The sequence below is a fragment of the Mustela nigripes genome, chromosome 4 (genome assembly GCF_022355385.1).
Source record: "Mustela nigripes isolate SB6536 chromosome 4, MUSNIG.SB6536, whole genome shotgun sequence".
In the NCBI taxonomy this organism is placed as follows: Eukaryota; Metazoa; Chordata; class Mammalia; order Carnivora; family Mustelidae; genus Mustela; species Mustela nigripes.
Window position 1 is genome coordinate 47,759,306 of NC_081560.1, and position 15,355 is coordinate 47,774,660.

At 43.8% G+C, this 15,355-nt stretch overlaps 1 protein-coding gene across 1 annotated transcript in view; it reads left to right on the forward strand.

The window, feature by feature from the left end:
* Nucleotides 1–15,355, forward strand: part of JAZF1 (JAZF zinc finger 1) — a 322,039-nt gene that overhangs the window by 60,484 nt on the left and 246,200 nt on the right. The window lies entirely within an intron of this gene.

Consider the following 15,355-nt stretch of genomic DNA (forward strand, 5'->3'; position numbering starts at 1 on the left):
GGGCAGATATTTTCTGAACTGCTTTTCTGGGCTTTCTCTCTCTCTCTCTTTCTTTTTTTCATAAATGTTTTTAATGTCACCTTTGTGAGCATATAAAATGAACTTGGATAATCTAGAATTCTGTCATTGATGACAGTTTTGCCAAACTCCTTGTTTTTAAAGATTTTTTTAAAAAAATTGTCTCTGCATGCAACATGTGTGTTTGTGTGTGTGTGTGTGTGTGTGTGTGAAACTTAAAACCCTGAGGTCAAGAGTCACATGTACTTCCAACTGAGCCAGCCAGGCATCCCCAAAAATCTGATATTTTATTGTATTTACTTACTCACTAAGCTTTACAACCGACGTGGGGCTTGAATTCACAACCCTGAGATCAAGAAGTGAAAAGTTTTGCCAAACTTTAATTTTGGTGTACTGCTTGCCTTTTAAACATATTATTGTGAAAAATAATTTAGCAACTTCCACACTGTAAATTTCTCAGTGGCAGTTTGCATCTGTAGATCTCTTCAAGTCAAGCATCTGTTGAAAAGATATTGATGATGTGGGAGGAAGGGTAGTGCTGGATGGATGCAATTTCATGAAACTTGGCAGTTCCATAAATAAACTGAGTAACATAAATTGTATTTACCTCTGTGGTGTCTAGACTAAAGAATTAGAACCATGAGTTTATAAAAATCCAGGTTGCCGTCTACACAAATAGAAAAGTATTTAAAAATTATGTTTCCAGTGGGATAGTGATGAAATATTTAGTATATGGTATTGGGCCAAGTGGTTAGGAATCTGGAAGAAGATGAGGTTGGTTAAACTCCACCTTGATTTAGTTCATTTTATATGATGATTACTGTGATATGCAAAAGAATGATGATGAAGAAAGAAGGAAGAAATCAGGAAGGCAGTTTATAAAATGCCTGATCTACCTCAGTTGGAAAAAGTGAAAAATGATATTTATAACAAGTGTATCAAAATTGAAGTGTATATTCATATCTTTGTAAAATCATAAAAGGGTTAGAGGGGTGCCTAGGTGGTTCAGTCAATTAAGTGTCTGATTCTTGATTTCGGCTCAGGTCATGATCTCAGGATCAAGAGATCGAGCCCTGATTTGGGCTCTGCCCTTAGCCGGTAGTCTGCTTGAGATTCTCTCCCTCTGCCCCTCCCCACTGAGCTGGCAGATGTATGCTCTTGTGCTCTCTCTCTCCCTCTCTCTCTGTCAAATAAATCTTTTAAAAAGTAAATAAAATCATAAAAGGACTAGAAAAATTCCTTTATAAGAAGATGGCATTTTTAGTATGACTTAAAATTCAGAAATCATAAAAGAAAAATGTTCATTAATTTGGATAAAAACTTTACATGGTAAAAACCGCAATAAGTAAATTCAAAGGACAAATCACAATCAGGGAAAAAAATATTTGTAGTGGGGGGAGGGGTAAATCTCTATACAAAGAGCTCCTACAAATGAATAAGAAAATGACTTGCAGACCAATAGAAAAATGGGTAAAGGACATGTTCACAGAACATGAAATACAGGTTGTCTTTATACCAAAGGAAAGATCTTCAAACTCCAATATAATAAGAGAAATGCAGATTTAGACTGTGTTGAGGTAGTACTTTTCACTTTATCAGATTGGCAGAAATTTTAAAGTGTGATAATTATATATTGTTGATCAGATGTGGGAAAATTGTCATTGTACTTCTTGTGAGATTACAAAATACCACAGCCCTTATGAAGGCCAGTTTGGCAGTATCTATCAGGATTACAAATGCAATTATCCTTTGACCCAGCAATTTGGCTCTAGTAATTTTTCCCTGCAGGTACATCTGAATACATAAAAAGTGACGCATATAGGAGGTTTTCATTAGACCATTGTTTGTAATAGAAGAGATTGGAAACGATTCAAGTATCCATTAGTAGAAGGCTGGTGAAATAAACTGTGATCCATTCATACAATTGAATATTGTGTAACATTTAAAGAAAACACAGAAACTCTTTATGCAGTAATATGGAAAGATCTTCAAGATATGATAAAATGAAAAAAGCAAGGCACAGAACAGAATACGTAGTATGTTACCTTTGGTGTAGAAAAGGGACAGAATTGGAATTTCCATTCATATCTGCTTGTATCTGCATGAAGAAACATTGAAAGGATAAACTAAAGAAATTCAGTAGAAATGGTTGTCTTTAATGGAGGAGGTGGGGGGATAGGGTAGACAGAAAAAAAGTAGGAGCAGTACTGTTTGTTGGATACCCTGTTGTATTTTTATTTGTGAACCATGTGAATTGTCTATTCAAAACAAAAAGTGGGGTTGCATGGATGGCCTAATTGGCTGAGTGGCCAACTCTTAGTTCATGATCTCCGGGGGCTGTGGGATTGAGCCCTGCCTCAGGCTCTGTGCTCAGTGGGAGTGCACTTGAGGACTCTCTTTCTCCCTCTCCCACTGCCCCTCCCCCACTCAAATCTTTTTTTTTTTTTTTTTTTTTAAGATTTTGTTCATTTGACAGGTAGAGATCACAAGTAGGCAGAGAGGTAGGCAGAGAGAGTTGGGGGGAAGCAGGCTGCCTACCGAGCAGGGAGCCTGATGTGGGACTCGATCCCAGGACCCAGAGATCATGACCCGAGCTGAAGGCAGAGGCTTCAACCCACTGAGCCACCCAGGCGCCCTCAAAGAAATCTTTAAAGAAAAAACAAAACATGGGGTGCCTGGGTGGCTCAGTGGGTTAAGCCTGCCTTTGGCTCAGGTCATGATCCTGATGTCCTGAGATAGGCTCCCTGCTTAGCAGAGTGTCTGCTTCTCTTCCCCACCCTGCTTGCAAGCAGATATGTGCTCTCTCTCTCTCTAATGAATAAAATCTTTAAAACAAAACAAGTTACATATTTGTAAAATGGCATTTTGATGGCAGTTTGGCATATGTTCAAGGGCTGGAAATATCTGTCCAGATCTTTAGCATCCCTTGTTTGGACTCTTGGCTGCAGTCTCCTGAGTGGGTCTTGCATTTGGCTTATCTAGAGCTCTCTGTTCCATAGGGTAATCACTGGCCACATCTGAGCACTTGAAATGGGGCTTATCCTCTTTTGGATGTGCTGTTAAGTGTGCCAGATCTAGAAGACATAGAACGAGATAAAAAGAATGTGAACTATCTCATTAATAATTAAAAAAAATATTGACTAGATGTTGAATGATAATAGTTTGGGTTTTGATTGGATTATATTTTAATAACTATATTATTAAATTAATTTTATTTTTCCCCCCTTACTGTAGATGTGGCTACTAAAAAATGTAAATCTATAGATGTGGCTTGGCTCTGTGGCTAACATTTCATTTTATTTATTTATTTTTTGCATGGCACTAATGTAAACTGTCTACCTTAGGCATATCTGCTAGAATTACTTTCTTAAAAAAAGTAAAACAAAAACCAACTGAACATGCTTTAAAACCTTCATTGACTCCGAGATGCCTATAGAGACCCTTTGTAATGGTCTCTGAGATGCTTCCTTTATCAGCTCCCCATCTCCCTTCATGTGTAAACACTGCTTCTCTTCACTGCGCGGAATGCCAGCTCCTTCATAAATGTGAGTCATTGAATGCACTGTCCCTTCTGCTTGCAGTGTTCCAGAACCTCCATTTCATTGCTTTGAGAACTCCCTACTCATTTTGTAAAGCTAGTTTGTGTGGCCCCTTCTTTGATGGACTCTCCCTCATTCCTCTGTCCTGTTTCCTTCTAGCACTTGGTGTCCCTCTGTGTTCTCCCATCTCCTAATACTGCCATTAACTTTTTTCAAAGTGTTGTCTCCCTCATCAGACTGTGAACTCCTCAGGGTTGGAAATCATCCAGAAATTACTAAAGAATGCAGAAGAAAAAGAATACAAAAATTCCCTGAAACTGCCAGGAAATAAACTTCAAAAAAGTCACTAGGAACATGAGGCTGGTTGTGTTTTGTTGAGAGCACACCATGCCTTGTTTGCCTGGCTGGTGCTTCTGTTCGGTCTGTAGGTTTGCAAACGCAAGTTCAAACACCATGGGTCTTCTCTTAGTTAAGAATAGACCTCTTTGGAATGTTCCAGTTTTAATTAAACAGGCAGATTACAAACTGCAGAGACATCAGTAGCACCAAACCCGCAGTGAGTCCCAGGCTTCAGGGCTGTGTTCAGACTGGAAGCTGAGAGGTGTTTGTGTTCAGTCAGAGAGCAGAAATCTGGCCACGGGCCCGTGTTTCCAGAAGGTAAAGGTGGCAGGTGGTTGCCAGGAGGTGAAGGCGCCGGTGGATCCTGGCCAACCATAAGAAGGCTGTGAGCCGAGGTAATGAAGTTCTCCACGGTCTTGTCCGTGGGCTCTTGACTTCGGTGACCCGTCTCTGCGCAGTCATTGCTGCTTGTTAAGATTTCCATCGTCCTTCTCTTCTGCTTGTGGGGACTTGAGCTTTTGCATGAAAGAGAAAAAGAGTAACAAGTGGAAAATTCAGGATCTCTGAAGCAAAGAGGAGAAAGAAAAATAATTTTGCAAGAAACTTCTCCTTCATTGAGTAACTGAAAGTGCTCTTCACACTCAGATTTTAGAAGCTTCTTTACCATTGCTCAGGATCTGTTTATTTCTTACATAGTGATTCACATACTCTCACTACGTAGATAAATCCACTGAATGAAGAGTCCTTTCTTTGCAGAACTTTGAGGGCTGGTAGGGTAGGAGAGAAGAGTCCCTCTTCAAGGGATTAGAAAAAAAGGGGGGTGGCTAGAAAAACATGCCTGAACCCAGGATTGCCACTTGCCTGGTGGCATGGGCAGATGACGTTGCCTCTTTGAGCTGCATTTTCAGTAGAATGAGTTGTCAACACCTCCTAGGCTGTCAGCATTACAAGAGGCTAATGAATGCTGGTGGCCAACATGGTGTCTGGCTCAAAGTGGGTTTTGGTACATAGGATTTAGAACTCCAGTATGAATGGAGATCTTCTTTTGCAGCTGTCTGGTGTTGAATCTGCACACAAGCATGCCCAGTCCAGAAGAGGAGGGTGTCTGTTACAGTTGTGCTGGAATGCGGTGATTGCCTCACAGTCATGGTCCTTACTAGCTGCTCTTTGGAGCCCCAAACTGGAGGATCATTCCCCCTTTGCCTTTGGGATTCTATCTCAAGGCCAAAGTCTGCTTTCTGGGCTCCGTTCCCCACAGTCTTCTCTCCCCTTCTCCTGGGATCCACCCAGCTACAGATGCTCTCTTTTTTCCTGGGGAGGAGATCTGTTCCTCATCATTCTTCTGACAAGAGAAAGAATAATCTTTTCTAAGGGAGATCATCATCAGGCTTCTTCTAAAAAATAACTTCTGTGCTTGGTAAACATTTTTATGAGGATTCTGCTTTCTGTTTGGCGCTTGAGGTCTGTGCGGTTGGCGCCCTCTCCTTCCATCCCTGCCTCCCCATCTTAGCTGACCAGGTACCTTGAGGGGCCCAGCCTTCATTCTCATTTGAGATAGATGAACGCGGTGCCCTGTATGTCTTATGACCAGATAATTTGAGCTGGTAGTAATCAGGATTTAGGGCTGATTATCATTAAAGGGTAATTTCATTGCTGTTCATAATTGCTCTTGCTTAAACTCACTATTGCATTTCTTTTGTCACATGATTAAAAAAGACAAAACTGCTCTTGGCAATGCACTTGGGAAAACAGGTTTCTTACATTCAGTTCTTTTTCAAACCAACTTTACAAATTTCAAGTGTGCCTTTCTTAATGTAATGATTTGCCTGCTTTATATTACATATTCAAAATAAAAGAGAATTGAAACAGTTCATCATTGAAATGAATATTACAAAAACAGCATCTGGTTTGAATAATGAATTTTTTTGTCCAAGTTTTGCCTCATTGAATGAAGCTAATAAAACTGCCCTCGATTTTTGAATCGTTGACTTCTCTGTCACTAGCGTTTGGTTCTTTTCAGTTGCCCACTTGGAGGCCACTAAGGTTTCTTTCAGAAAGTTCTTTCCTCATGGTACTTATTTTAAATAACGTGGACACCCACTTTTCTGTCACCAGCTGGGTGGAGGTGATGATACCCCTTGATCACAAAATCACAGGTTTGGGACATTTCAAGTATCTTCTCCACCTATCAAGCTTTTGGAACAAGAGCCAAGTGAAAAATAAGAGCTCTAGCGTTGGAATGACTGAAGACCAGATGTTGGTATCGCACAGTGGTTTCCATACAACTCAGAGGTCACTGTACCCAGCTTTTTTCTGTCCTGAATGCGGATGCTTGCACAGATCTAGTGGTGCCTGGTCGTGATAAGACTCTGTGGGGAGCACCAGGCCAGTACCACTACTCTTGCTGATGGCACACGTACACACAGCGTGCACAGATACAGCCCTAGGAAGTCTCTAGAAGGTCAGTACATTTTTTTGTTATTAGGTTTTCTGATCCACAGGTGTCTGTGCTGAAAATACTTATAAAGTATTTGCAGATTCATCATCTGATTTGACTTTCAGAAAACCACCTTAAGATGGATAGGGTAGATTCTGTGATCCCTCTTTTACTAATTAGGAACTTACTCAGAGAAGTGCTGTGACTTTAGTCAAAGACATTTAGCTGCCATATGGTAGGCAGGAATGCTACTTTTTAAAGGGCTACCTTTACATTTTATCTCAAAGCCTATATGACATGTAATCCTATACAGCACTTTTTTTTTTAATTTAAATTAATTAACATCAGGTATGTTATTAGTTTCCGAGGGAGAATTCAGTGATTGCTCAGTTGCATTGAACACCCAGTGCTCATTCCACCCCACGCCCTCCTTCATGCCTGTCAGCCAGGTACCCCATCCCCCTACCCATCTCCCCTCCAGGACCCTCAGATTATGCCCTATAGCTAAGTGTTTCTTTGGGTTTGTCTCCCTCACTGTACTAAGCATTCTACTTCAATAAAAAGCTGAATGGAAGAATGAACAAAAAGCACTAAAGAAAGAAATTTGGTAGTCACATAGTAAAAACGTGGAAGCAAATAAATATATTCTTTGTATTACCTCTTTGCCTGTTCTTGGACTTGGCAAGGGTGTGGGCAAGCTTATAGTAGATAGGAAAGAAATTATTGCATTTCATTGAATTAGCATTACTTCCCTAAATAGACAAGTCTGAGAATATTCCTTTATCTAGAATACTTTGTTGGGTGGATTGTTACCCATCAGGAAGCAGGTGGAGACAGTCAGTTCCCTCCTTTCTTCAATGAGGTATAGTTGTCTGTTGTGCGAGGGCCTTTGGGGACCTGCAGACAAAATCATGGTGATTGTGCATCTTGTCAAGCAGATCTCCAGCATTCTCCTGCTCAGCTTAAAAAACAAAAACAAAATCAAAAACATTCCATCAGTTGTGTTTCCTGCTGCACACTTCACAAAATAAAGGGAAGACAGAGGAAGTTGGGCTGGAACTGCCAAGGCAAGCCTTGCCAGGCAAGGCTCATGGGTGAGAGCGTGATCTCAGGTGGGTGTCTGGCGCCTCAGTGGCTGGCCATGTGGGCACCCCATCAGGTATTAATCTTTTGGGACATGGGGACACAAAGTACATCCCTTTCTCAGCTTGTTAACAGAATGCCACCTTCTTTGAGAATGCTGGGACCTTTGCTCTCTTAAATTTCTCCTAAGCTTTCTAATTACAGTTCCTTATAGTTGGTTGTGTTTTCCTTTTGATCATGCTTTTTAAATTCCAGCTCTTCAGGAGCCAAATGGATATTTGCCTTTTTACTGATTAATGCGTGTGATGTGCAAGTGTTTCTTAAAAACTACCTAGTGTACTTTGTGGTTTAACCTTCATGGCTTCATCTGAGGTTCTTTCCGGAGGACACTTTGTTGGATCCTACTTATAAATTCGCTTGGGCCTTTTGAGATTCCAGGCCTCAAAGTCCTGTCTCTGTTGAGTTGGCCCGTTCTTTCTTCACTGTTTGGCCCAGTTTGGCCGTCAGCTGTTGAGGCAAGGGTAAGCACCCTCCCTCCTGTGTTTCTCATGGCTGATTCCTCAGCAGGGTTTGGCGGAGGTAGAATCATGAATAGACAGGGTTCTGATTTGGTAGCTGATTGACGACAGGGTTTGGCTCTCAGTTCCACCGCTCACTTGCGGTATTCTCTAGGATAAGGTGGGTGATTTTTTCACACCTTGGTTTCCTTGTACGTACAGGGAGTTAACGTAACATCTGTTCCGCAGTGTCGTCAAGGACTGGTCGGGTCGGTGTCGTTGGAAGTGCTGTGTAAAGCACGCTCTCCTGTTAATGCAGATGGTCCTTCAAGGAGGGAGAGTGATGCACAAAAGAGGTTGCTTAGCTCAGTGTTGAATGAATCATGTAGGAAAGGTCGGGTGAATAAAGAAGGGAGAAGCCAATCAAGGCACCCCGGGATGATCAAACCAGTGAGCTGCTGAGTCAGTGAATGTTGGAGGAACAGAGAAAGCTGGTGGGAAAGAGGGAAGAACGCCAGCTGGAATGAAGAGAGAGGAGCTTGGGAGGCAAGGGTGTGGGGTCCCTTGTCACCAAAATGGAATAAGGAGGAGCATCATGGGGGAGGCTCCCAGTTTGAAAGTGGGGTGCTGGTGACCTTGGACATGGAATGTATTTGGCATCGCCAGAAAGGTAAACACGAAAAGCGGTTGGAAAGTTAATCCGACCACGAAATGACTGGGGCTTGGGTACCATGGTGTCCACTAGGGGAAGAGCAAGGCGGAGAGCACAAGACATGGCAGCGAGTAAGCGCTGAGTAAGTATTTGCTGGATTAGTAAACGGGCACAGTGAAGGCAGTGGAGAGAACAAGTTGCAGAATTGAGGTGTAGCCCCGGGTTAGCTATCCCTCTGCCTTCTGGAAAAGCCTGTGCCCCAGACAAGGGGGTCCTTACATCCCACCCAAGTGACTCTCTACAGCCGAGGAGGACGGCATCATTTAACCCCTACAGAGCACATGTTTTTCTAGCTCAGCAAAGTGAGGGGTGCTGGGGTAAGATGGGGTAACAAGCCTTCAGCCTTACATCTCCCTGTTTTAGTTTGCACTGTTCATTGAATAAATCATCCCTATGAAACTGTTTTAGTTCTGTTTTCGGTTTGGAAAGTGGAGCTTTGCATGCGTCCTCTGACAGTAACTCAGTCTGTGTGTCCCGTGCTCGTGATGTGACTTTGTGCCCTTTCCTTTGAACCGCTCTCGAGTGCTGACTGAGGTCGGTTGTGCCCTCTCGTCACCTCCTTGCAGTACCTGTGTTTTGCTTGATTTCGTGTCTTGTCTGATTCCTGCTGGGCTGCCCTGGTGGCCTCCAGATTCGACGGCTCTGCTGTCCTGTTTGGATGGAGAGGCTCGTTGAGCACTAGACTCCTGTATTCCTGGCTGCTTCCCGCCACACCTGACGAGCCCCACCCCCAGCCGAGGTTCCATCCATCTGGAGTGAGACACGCCGTGACAACAGACAGCAAGAACGTTCTCTGCTCTCCACGGCCCTTTTCTGTCCCTGGGGTCATTTGGCACAGAGATGACCCCTATTCTTGGTTGCGTTCTCGCGGTTCACGCGGCTCGGCTCCACTACAGTTCGACCCAGTGCGTTGAGCCAGATGGTTTGCACCGTGTGTGCACGGCTTTGACAACATACAGAAACGCTCCAGGAGGCTGGAACTGAGCACACGAGGAGAAGCGCCTCCCGAGACGTGGCTCGGTGAGAGCCGGAAGCGTGCTCTCCGGGTCGGGAGGGTTGTGCTTCGAGTGGCATTTGAGGGACAGATGGTGGAGCACATCTGCAGGACTGCGAGCTTCAGGCGGCAGGTGAACTTGGTGTTTGCTGCTTGGGTCATCTGCCGCTGCTTCAGTTTAGACGCTCCTGCTGCCGTTACAAAGTCATGGTCGCCTTTTCCTGAGACAGAGCAGCTGGCATAGAATTTAAATATCTTTGCTAAACCCCAAACCCCATAACCTCGGGTTTCTCCAGTCCCAGTCTGGGATAGCCCACTAGACCCCGGGGCCCCTGTGGAAGACGGAAGTGCAAACGTGTGAACCTGCATTTCCTAGCTTTGGGATCATTCTGTGTCTCTTGCTCACACAGAGTACAGAATTTCATAATGGCCTGGATCGTATTCTGAGCTGAAAGAAGTATTTATATAGAGCCTCTCGGAGGTATGCCTGGTATGAAAACCATAAGTGATTCGCCTCACTGGTTTGTTTAAAATTCTCAAGCATAATGCTGAACGAACATGGCTTTTATTCATTGGCTGTCCTTTCCAGTGGAGGGAAAACGACCGTGGTAAAGGAAATAAATATACTGGACTTGATCCTCATAGCAAGAAAGGCCTGTGGTGTTTATGTTAAAAGGTGATCCTCCGTTCCTTCTGCTTGGCAGAAGGCCTGGATGTATAATGAGGTAGTAACATGTGTCAGATCTTGTTTCTCCCTAGAAACTAGTGTTGTCCTCTAACACTCGGGTTCTATTTATTGACATGACGATGTGCTACCATGGGGCACCGATGCCCATCTCGCCAGGTGCACGTCTCGGGGGGAGGCTGACGAAGGGAGTGGCTATTGGAACATGAAGTCCAGATTTCCTGACTCATGTGATGAAAATACCAAATTCAGTGTGGAGTGAAAAGTAAATGGGAAAAAAAATCACTGCTGTTTGGGAGAGAAACATTTCATGTCAGCAATATTGGAGAGTTTCTGTGTTTGTCATCTGGTCTGATATGGAGTTATTCATTTTCTCTAGTTTCACAATCATAACGTATTTCATTTGCTGAAGTAGACTCAAAGACACCATCCACATGGAGATTCTTTTTTTTTTTTTTTTGAAAATTTTATTTATTTGAGAGAGAGAGAGCACAAGTATGAGTGAGGGGGCACAGAGAGAGGGAGAAGCAGACCCCTCCCCTCCCGCTGCTTAGCAGGGAGTCCAATGCAGGACTCCATCCCAAGACCCCTTGATCATGACCCACGATGAAGGCAGATGCTCACCTGACTGAGCCACCCAGGTGCCCCCACATAAAGATTATTCTTGATGTCTGCTGAAAACCTCCACCTGTGCTCGGATTGGCTCTTAGCAGAATGGATCGTGGGCTTGCCTGTGTTTCCTTAGAACAGTTTCCTGTTCCATTTCATTTTTCCTGGGAATGCATTTTTGCCCCTGGAAGAGAGTCCATACGCAAAAATCTTGGTTTTTTGTCTTGTTTTTAATGAAGAAAAGAAAGCCAAGCTTGATGAGGATTCGAAGCAGTAGTCTCAACTAATTAGTCATTTACGTAAAGTGAGAAAGGAAAGCTTTTTCTGTAGCCACTTAATTCTTTTTGGTTAAAACTATCTTGGTCTTCCTTCCTGGGTAATGTAGTCTCAACATAATGATAAGCAGAGGAACCCGTCAGGCTTGGTGTGTTGCTGATAAGCAAAATCTTACAATTAAGTTAAATGCTAAATTGGTCAGTTTTGATGATAGGGTCTTTAATAGGATATAATTTTACAAGTTTCTTCTTTCTAAAAGGGGCTGGAGAGAAGGTGATGAAATCCTCTTCTAAAACTCGCAGGTAGTCTGTGATGGGACTGCCTTACGTCATCCCCGCCCGGGCGTTGTTGCTGGGCTCAGGTGTTCCTGGATGCACTTTGACCCACCTGAAAACCCTCACACGTTCGGCTCAATTAGATTAATTGCCTTCCTCACCAGGATTCACAGTGCTTTGCAGTTTAGCTGCAGGAACTGAGTGTTAGTTTTGCAAGTAGCAGGTACTGTTATTAGCCTGTGAAGGGCCGTGGTTTCTTGGGAGCTCCTGGAGAGGAGTTGTAAACAATCATTCTAGCCAAGATGGAGTAGAGGTTAGCAAATCTGTCTTTAAGCTGAGTTTTCTACTGGCTGAGGAACATTTACGTTTACATTTAGAAGAGAGTCCTAACTCTGTATCATTTCTGTTTGGTGCCTCCAAGAATAATTTTGGGGGTGTTATAATGAAACATGCTATTGTCTGTATCCCCTAGAGTTCATAGAGTATTTTGTATACTCTTGGTTTCCCACTGAGCTGAACCCAAGCTTTAAGAATTTACACAGAAACCCCCTGGGGCGCCTGGGCGGCTCAGTTGGTTAATTTCTGCCTTAGGTTCAGGTCATGATCCCAGGATCCTGGAACAAGTCATGCACCGGCCCCCTCTCAGTGGGAAGCCTGGTGTCTCCTTCTCCTCCCTGCTCGTGCTCTATCTATCTCTGTCTGTCTCTCTCTCTCAAATAAATAAAACCGTAAAAAAAAAAAAAGAAAGAAAGAAAGAAAGAGAGACAGAGAGAGAGAAATCCACCCTGGGTGAGATGATTGTATGATCAGGGCCAAGCAGAAGTCAAGGACAGAGTCCTGTCCCCCTGAGTTGTGTGGAGGTTCCGCAGTATTTCTGACACCATGAAGGGGGATTGGGCATTCTTAGTCTTAATCACCCCTTCCCCATGCTCTTCTTTTTCTCCAAGGGAAGACAAAAGTCCCCACTTGTGAGTAAGACCATCATTTCTAGGTTAGACATTGAGTGGATCTCTGAACCTAATCCTTTCCAGAATGTCACCTAACTCTGACAGAAATGAGGACAGGAAACATTTAATCCTACTTATTTCTTCAGTACCAATTATTTATTCAGTGTCTGCTATGTGCTGGACCCTGTTGTAGGTACTGGGGATATAGTTAGGAGCAAAACAATAAAACAGATTCCAGCTTTTGTGACCCTCTGTCCTCGCTGTGGGGAGACAGACCATGAATAAAGGAAGTGGTGTCAGGCCGTGGAAACTGCTGTGGAGAAAAGTAAGACAGGGAAGGAGGGTAAGCGGGGGGTGTGGGCAGGGGGAGCTTTGTCACCAGACTTCAATTGCATGGTTGGGAAATCACTTTGGTGGGAAGGCATTGAGTAAATGGCCCGAAGGAGATAGGAAGATAGCGAGGGAGAACTGCAGGGAGGCCTGCGGGGCTGGAGCAGCGGAGAAGAGGGGAGTGGGAGATGAAGTGGGGGTGTACACACGTAGGCCAGTGCAAGGATTCTGGCATTTTATCTATGGGAGATGGAGAGCCACTTGGGAGTTTGAGTGGGAGGATGACACTTTAATAGCCTCACTCGAGCTGCCAGGTTCAGAATAGACTGGAGAGGGCATGGTGGATGTGGATGCAGGAGACTGACTGCGGAGTTGTTGCAGTAACCCAGAACAGAGGTGGTGGTTCTGGACCAGGGTGGTGGCTCTGAAGGTGGTGTGATGTGGTAGGGTTCTGGGTAGATCTTAGAGGTAGGGTCGGCAGGTTTGGGTTTAGGGCATGAGACAAAGAATGAAGTCAAGGATGACTCCAAACTTTTTGACCTGAGCCACTAGAAGGATTTGGTTGCCATTCATATTGATGAGGGTGACTAGGAAGAATAGGTTCGGGCCTGGAGGCAGATGGTGACCTTGGTTTGGGTCACGCTATTGCACTTGGAATGCCCGTGAGACCTCTAAATGATTACCTCCAGAGGGAGTTCTTGATAGTCCAGTCTGGAATTCAGGGGAGAGGTCAGAGCTAAAGATAGACATTTAAGAATAGTTGAGGGGATAGGTTGAATTAATTCATGGAATGAATGAGATCTTGGAGGTGAGAATAGACAGAATGGGGAAGAGGTCAGGGGTTGAGTCCCAGGTACTGGGACAACAAGAAGCCAAGAGACTGGCTGAACTGGTAAAGGAGACAGAGATGGAGCTGCCAGGGAGCTGGGAGGGAAGGTGGTGGGGGGACGCGCTGGAAGCCAAGCCGGGGTTGCAAGGCAGAGGGATGGTCATCTTGTCTGTGTTACTGTGGGTGCGATCTGGTCCATCAATCAGTTAGTCATAGACAGAGTCCACAATAAATGACTCACCAAGGGCTGTGTTGAGGAGACAGCTGAGCTAGGGCTCAAAGTCAAGTACACTGTCTGCCAGGAGAGGCCCCTGGCCATACCTGACCTTTGTGTGCTGTTTGAGGTCATCTCGCGCTTGTTGCATTAGATTGTCAGCTCTGTGCTGGTCCCACTGTTTGAGCGCCGCATCCCAGGCTTGTGTGAATATTTTACTCTCCTATATCTTTTATATAAATATGTAACGTATATTCATTGTGGAATGATTAGAAAAAAAGGTCAGCAAAAGGGAAAAAAGGAAACTCCTTAATAATAATTGCATCACTCAGAGATGACCATGCTCACAATTTGGCATGTGTCTTTCTAGACTTTTTTCCAGCCATAGTTGTGGACATATATATTCTTTTCAAAGGACTGATTCTACGCTAAATATATTACCTTTTTTAGAATGTTTTTATTTTTGAAGAATCGTTTTTAAAACCAATAATACGTCATGAGTATCTATCATGGTATGCATATTACATAACTGTTTTTTATCTTTTTTTAGAACAATCACGCCTGGATATCTATTACAGTTTGTCGAGATTGTGATGTTAAGAGGTAATCTAGAAAGCGTGTATAGGAATTACTCAACCCATAAACAGGAAAATGATGATCGTGGGAGTGTTTGTGTTCACTGAGTCCTACCGTGGGCAAGACAACTGCTACCAATCTTCTGTGATTGCCTTTCCAAACCTTCATGTGCATTCAGTTTTGTTAGGTATTCTTATGGTGGAATACACTTAATATAGAACATGTAGTATACATAAATAAGTAATGTGTAGGGTGAATGTGTCATTTATTTCTGACAACAGTTCTCTGGGGAAATGCTGTTACTTACATTCCTGTAGTTGAGACCCCAAGAAAGAGACCCTAGCTCATAGTGGGGTTGTGGCAAGGGTTGGAGTGAGATGTATGTGGGCCCCGTCTGTCCAGCTCCAAGGCCTGCAATGTTCTGCACTGTCCGTCTCATGTCTCTCAATGCATTTTCCTCTTTGACCCCTTACTCAGCTGGGCTGTTATCTCCCTGCCTCCCTCTTGCCTTTTCAGGGGAGCCATGCTGGCAGGAGGCTGGGAGGAAGCAGCTGCTGGAGGTGGGCTTGTTGTCACCCTGCTTCCCACCCAGAGCGGCCTCCCTGCCCACCCCGGTCACTGAGACGTATTTGATGAGGCGCGATTTATCCAGCTGTGGTTCATGAGACAACATGGGGAGAATCGGGATTCTAGCCCTTGAGGTTTACTGTGTTAACAAACAAAAACTTGTGCGTCTTGAAGGACCCCTAGTCTATTGATTTCCTTCGGGTTTAAAAAAAAAAAGTGGTATTTCAGCTCATTCGTTAAATATGTGCTTGGATTATTTGCAGATTGTCAAATATACCAGGGACACGCTTTGAGGGGTTTTGAACTTTAAATATGTCAGTATCTTCTGTGATTGCCTTTCCAAACCTTCATGTGCATTCAGTTTTGTTAGGTATTCTTATGGTGGAATACACTTAATATAGAACATGTAGTATACATAAATAAGTAAT